Source organism: Xyrauchen texanus, unplaced genomic scaffold (assembly GCF_025860055.1).
Source record: "Xyrauchen texanus isolate HMW12.3.18 unplaced genomic scaffold, RBS_HiC_50CHRs HiC_scaffold_190, whole genome shotgun sequence".
Classification (NCBI taxonomy): domain Eukaryota; kingdom Metazoa; phylum Chordata; class Actinopteri; order Cypriniformes; family Catostomidae; genus Xyrauchen; species Xyrauchen texanus.
Window position 1 is genome coordinate 10,001 of NW_026266158.1, and position 6,693 is coordinate 16,693.

The following is a 6,693-nucleotide window of genomic DNA, read 5'->3' on the forward strand; positions in this document are numbered from 1 at the left end:
ATTTTTAGAAGTACAGTACGCTTGGTATTTCTACAGTGATGACGAGCTTCTTCTCCGTTTCTCCGCATTGATTTAACAGTGACGTCAGCTGAAGTTCAAAAGGTCTCTAAAAGGTCAGGATAAGTTCAGATGACGTCATCGAACCTTGGCGTGACCTTATCAAACGAGTCTCTTAAAAAAAAAAAAAACGAGTCTCTCTTGAAGTTTCTCTTGCATTAGGCGGCGTTCGTTGTGATGTAGTCCTAATTTAGAGCGTTTTACTATTTTTCGCACCTGTTGCACTATAGCTTTTGAAGATAGCCACACTTTGAAGGTCTGGCCCCACTCACCTGAGCACCCAAATCCCGTTTTAAGTAGCCTACTGCTGTGACAATATATCCAACCATTTGAAAGCGTTTGGATGGGACCTGACATTAACAGGGCAGCTATAGCCTACTCGAATTTTATTATTATTTGAGCAAAAAGGGGAATTCCATTTTTGGAAAAGTTTTAGCGGTTTCAGTTTTTAAAAGTCTATGGTTCTAATTGTTTGATGCTTGAAAGGGTTTTCATACAAAACTTTACATCAGTAGCCTATTATTGGATGTGTAATACATACAGGCATTTCGTTCTTGTTTTGTGAATATCCAGCAAATAAAGAGGCTAGAAAGTCCATATGTCATGAAACTAGAAGTACAAATCAGTTGTAAATGTTTAGTAATATTGATCTACATTGTGTGGTTATATGAGAGAGTATATATTAATAAAAAGAGTTTCAATATAAGCGTTTCATGCACTCAGCTGAAGAGACTTGTAATGAGCTTTAGTTACGCGTGTATTCTGTGTATTATATTGCGCAACTGTAGTGAGCACGCATCCAAGTCTTGCGCACATCATTACACTTGTGAGCATCCATGTAGTGACAAAAATAGCTGAAGTTATTCGATTAAATGTTATAAAATGATAATGATTATTTATGAAACATTGCATTCCCCCACGCCACCGATTTTCAGAAGTTATGTCATTTGAAAATGCCCGATTAAATCTCCCACCATCATGTGGAAAAATTGTGAATTGCGCACTGTTCAGAATGCCGTTTTATAAATTGTTAAAAACACATTGATACATTTTTTTATAATACACTGTTGAGGACCACCCACCCCCCTCCCTCTGTTTTTCTCAAGTACAAATTATTAATTACTACTTCAATCTGAAAGTAATACAAAATTACTTACTGTTCATTTTGTTAAATCAACAAACTGTTTAATATTCAAAACAAATGAAGAAGGATATATAAATATATTCGCGTGTCTGTGTGTGTGTAAACATGTATGTTTATGTGAGTGTGTACAAATAATATATTAAATAATGAACATTTTAAACAAATAAATAAATACAAAATGTAGCCTAACAAATAAAAGAGCCTAAAACCAAGCAAACATAATATTCAGCCATTTAATAAAATTAAATCCTACGGCTTTTCTTCCACCATTTTCTTTAGCCTTTCTTCTGAATTTTTAAGCTCAGTTATTAGCAGTTGTACTTTTAAATGATCTAATTCAGGGTGCAAGACAAGTAATGCAACAATCCAAACAATATTACGTCAATTATTCATTCATATTATTGAAGGAATGTGTTATTCGTTATTATTATTAAATGTCATAATGTTTTATTTCAAACGCTACCACTGAGCTGAACAGTTTACTGTTGTCAATCGCTTCTCTGGGATTGATTGGCTGCTGTCTCTTTTGCACACTAATGATTGGCGGATGCCAGCAGCAGGTTCCGCCTACTCGCTTCCTTTCCCTTCCGCTGATGTTTCACATAATATCCACTTACTGGAGGTACCGGTAAACGCTTGAAAGTATACTATACGTAAAACGAATATTAATGTTCATCATTAATATAAAATGTTGCATGTATTGCATGTCCATACATGTACAAATTGTCCGTGTATTCTTCATTAGGATTGACACATGATGTGTTAATAGCGAAACGCACTGTATAAGACACATGATCGCGCACACACCCACACACACATTAAATATTGTGATTTTTGACAGACATGCAGAGGCAGGCAGCCATCAATCCTTGTTCCTCAAGCCAGGATGAAGACATTTTTTTTACTGTGAGCGCATGTTTGCATGATGTTAATTTGCTTGTGTTAGGAATGACAGCACAATCACATTATATTTGCATTTCAGCATTCAATACAACCTTATATTACAAGACACACTTACACAAGGAAAAAAGATTTTAATGGTGATCTTTTGCTTTTTTGTTAGCCTCAACAGCCTGACCCTCCTGCTTCAGTTCCTAATGAGGACAGAGATTATCCTGTGAGTAGATGTTGGTTGTTGTCAAATATAATGTTATTGAATTATAAAATGACATTATTTTAATTACATTTACTTGCATTCCTTGCCACTGCCTTTGCTCACTGGTAGATTTAACATAAGTAAATATAAGCTGAAAAGCTGCTTTGGAAACAAATGCATTGTGAAAAGCAATATTTAAATTGAAATCAAACTATATGCTGTTTGAAGTTTTCATTTTCTATTAACTGGACTTACATTTACATTTATTCATTTGGCTGATGCTTTTATCCAAAGCTTACTTACAAAAGAGGAATACATTATAAGCTTAATCATTTTAAGGAGGCAGTGGTACGAAAAGTGCCGTATTACAAAGTTTCACTTGGATCAGAATAGTAATATTCAAGACAGATTAAAGTGCAACAATATTTATTATTGTAGTGACTGGATAAGTGCTCATGAAAAAGATGTGTTTTTTGAAGACAGAAAGCGAGTCAGCTTAAAAGATGTAGCTGTGAAGGTCATTCCATCAAAGTGGAACGATGAAGCCGAAAGTCCGGGACAGGGTTTTGGTGCCTCTTTTTGTTGGTACAACAAGGCGTACATTCTTTAGCCGACCGCAGATGGGAACGTAGCCTTGAATTTGATATGTGCATCAACTGGCTGCCAGTGAAGAGAGACAAGGAGTGGTGTAACATGCTCTCTTTTGTTCATTAAAGACCAGATGTGCTGCTGCATTCTGGATCATTTGCATGGGTATAATTGTGCATGCAGGAGGCCTGTAATGAGAGTGTTACAGTAGTCCAGTCTAGTTATGACAAGTGACTGAACAAGAAGTTGTGTGGCAAGTTCAGAGAGGAAGGGTTTAATCTTACTGGTATTGTAGAGTGTATGTCTTTGAGGTGTGGTCTGTGAAATTTAGTTTCTGATATCTGACCATTTTGGAAGTCAGTTACTGTAGTTGAACCCAGCTGCATGGTGATGTTGTGTTCAACAGCAGGGTTGGCTGTAAGGACAAGGAGTTCGGTCTTGGCTGGGTTAAGTTGCAGGTGGTGTTTCTTCATCCAGGCAGAGATGTCTGCCAAACGGGCAGAGATTTGAGCAGCCACTGTGGTATCGCCGGGCTGGAAAGACAAGTAGAGTTAGCGTGTCAACAGCGTAGCAGTGGTAGGAGAAACCATGTGCCTGAATGATAGGTCCCAGTGATATTGTGTATATAGAGAAGAGGAGTGGCCCATGCACTGAGCCATGAGGTACCCCAGTAAGTAGCTGATGTGGCTTGGACACCTCACCTCTCCAGGCTACCTTGAAAGACCAACCGGAGGGATAGGAATTGGACCAGTCAAGCTCAGTTTCTGCAATGCCCAGAGACAAGAGGATGGAGAGTAGGATCTGATGGTTTTAATGCGCCAAAGGCTGCAGAAAGGTCCAGCAGAATCAGAATGGATGATCTGGATCCAGCTTTCGCCTGTGTCAGCGACTCAGTGACAGACAGCAGGGCAGGCTCGGTGGAGTGTCCACTTTGAAGCCTGACTGATTGTCATCCAGCAGCTTGTTCTGTGAGAGATAGGCAGAGAATTGATTGAAAACTGCCCTTTCAAGTGCCATGAAAGGGACAAGAGAGACTGATCTGTAGTGTTCTACTTGTGTGGGGTTAAGTGCAGGTTTTTTCAGTAGTGGGATTACTCGAGCCTGCTTATATGTAGTGGGAAAAGTGTCTATAAGTCGAGATGTGTTAATTATGTGTGTGCAGGTAGGATGGACGGAGAGATGGCCTAGAGAAGGTGGCAAGGAATGGGGTCAAGGGAACCGGTGATTGGGTGGTTGGAGAGGAGGAGTTTAGAGACATCAACGTCAGTCAGAGGAGAGACCATAGAAACAGAAGAGCTGTAAAATAAATTTTGTGTGGGGAAGAGAAGTAGAGACAGCAGTGGAAAAGCACGAGGGTGAAAGAGAACGGAGTTTACGGTGAAAGGAAACCAAATGCTGAGTCTGTTTTAATATAAATGGGAGAGTCATGTTTTGAATAGAACAAAGTAGCGATCAGAGACCTGTAAAGGCGTAACAAGAATATTTGAGTAGGTACAGTTACATGTAAAAATGATCTGTGAGTTGATGTAGTGCTTAGTCTTTCCGAGTCAAGCGAGGCCAGAAGACCATGAAGTTCAGTGGCCTGTGGCTTGTCTTGGTGTATGTTGAAATCTCCAAGAACCACAAGTGGCCTATCATACACTTGAGGACAGCAGGACATCCAACTCTTCAAGAAAGTTTGCCATCTGACATAGAGGGTAATAGATGACAACAACGTATATTTTTGGGGTTGCATTGTAATAATAGCTTGGAATTCAAAATAATTATTATTACATAGAGAAGAAGAGTGTGGTGAAAATGTCCAGTTGTTTGGAATGAGTAAACCTGTTCCCCAACCCCTACTGTTGTGTCAAGGGGGTGTGAGAGAAGGAGAAGTTGTTTGAGAGAGCAGAGGTTGCTGTATCCTCTGGACATATCCATGTTTCTGTCAGTGCAAGGATCCTGAGGGTTGACTGTGTGATGAAGGGTGGAATGAAGTCAGCTTTGCTCACAGATGACTGGCAGTTCCAGAGTCACACTGAGAAAGAGAGTGGAGCAGGCTTCTTTTTTTTTGCACATTTGCATAACTTATACATGCAATAGAGAATAACCAGTATATTTATCACTTTAATTATTTGCCATTCAAACACAATCAATGCCATTGATTCAAATTTTGTGTCTGTCGTTTCTGTATGAACATCAGCTTTTGGAATTGTATCACTCTGCCTCTGAAGAGCAGGAAGAGGAGCAGTTCAATTTGGAAGACACTCCTCTAGAATTCCAGCAGTTTCAGTAATGTAAGTACATATTTAGAAGTTCAATATTAAGAGTATACAGTTTGACTACATCATTCATTTTACTGTCATTCATGTATCACTCATTATTATTGAAAAAGTTTATTCCACAACAAATCAAATTTTCTTTCATTTTCCCTTCTCTGTTTTTTCAGTTCGGTGAGGAAATCAGATTGAGGGACAGGCCAACACTACGCCAGTTGCCCATATTCTGTCCAGAGTGTGATGTAAGTCCATGTGTGCATGATGTTGTCTTCTTTATGATGTTGACTTTTAAGTCATTCATCAGATATATTTATTCAGATACAACACCTCACAGGGAATACGCGTGTTGTTCTTTTTTTTATCTTGCAATCCTGTAGACGATTCTATTTCCTTCAGTCCCGATGAGGATCGACAGGATACTCGTCCTGCTTCATCTGTGAGTACATACTCTGGGGGAGCGATACCATACCAAGTTAGGTGTTGGAGGGGCGGCTGACGCTATCTCCTGGCTCGCGATGTCACGCCTCTGCTCTACTTAATCCGATAAGGAATTGAAGTATAGACATTGCAGGGGCAGTAGGCATAGTTTGATTTCTAACAGAGTAAAGGGATGGAATATAGGGTAGCTCAGCTCATTAATGGTGTGGGTTGGGGAGTGATCCCTGGTGAAATGGCTTGTCTGAAGGCACTGACAGAGGTATACAGGCAGTAGTGCCCAACAGGTTTAAACATCACCCTGTGCATTTGAATGTATGAGTGATATTAATATGATGAGTGATGAATGGCTGAAGAATAACATTACTTTTACAGTCATTCCTTTAAAACAGTGTTTTAACACATATAACAGACCATGTAGTAAAGTGAGAAGAACATGTTTACAAGTTACTGAATATACTGTTTGATGAAGGCTATACTACATCATTCCTTGAATCCTTTCATTGTCATTCGTGTACCAATCACTGTGACACTGTCAATGATTTATTTTTTATATTTTATGTTTTCGAATACTTCATTAGCAGGAGGCCTCAGCTGCAGGAAATAGACCAGGCATCGGTCATTGGAGCTTTTCCAGTGTGAGTTCATGTCTTTGATGTTAACATGCTGTGTGTGACAAATGAGCAAACAAAATGTTTTGCCCCCACTGATATGTCATATAAGTTTTATTCAGATACAACACAATACAGGGAATACATGTGTTTTGATCGCTTTTGTGTCTTGCAATCCTGTAGACTGTTTTATTTCCCCACACCCCAATGAGGAACAAGAGGACACTCATCCTGCTTCAACTGTGAGTACATATTGTACCACTATTTTTTATTATTACTATTGTACTCCCCTCGTGGTGGCGCAGTGACTCAATCTGGGAGGCGGAGGATCTAACCTCATTTGCCACCGTGTTCTGAGATTGTCAACCCACGCAACTTATCACGTGGCTTGTTGGGAACGCTATCACGGAGACATAGCGTGTGTGAAGGCTTCACGCTATTCTCCGCCACATCCACGCACAACTCACCACACGCCATCCCCAGAGCGTAACCACATTATAGCTG

At 39.6% G+C, this 6,693-nt stretch overlaps 1 long non-coding RNA gene across 1 annotated transcript; it reads left to right on the plus strand.

Annotated features, from left to right (window-relative positions):
- Positions 1-1,826: 1,826 nt before the first annotated feature.
- On the plus strand, positions 1,827-5,148 carry LOC127641844 (uncharacterized). Its single transcript, XR_007970236.1, has 3 exons — positions 1,827-2,107; positions 2,265-2,318; positions 5,068-5,148. It is a non-coding gene; the product is annotated as an uncharacterized LOC127641844 (long non-coding RNA).
- Positions 5,149-6,693: the final 1,545 nt, after the last annotated feature.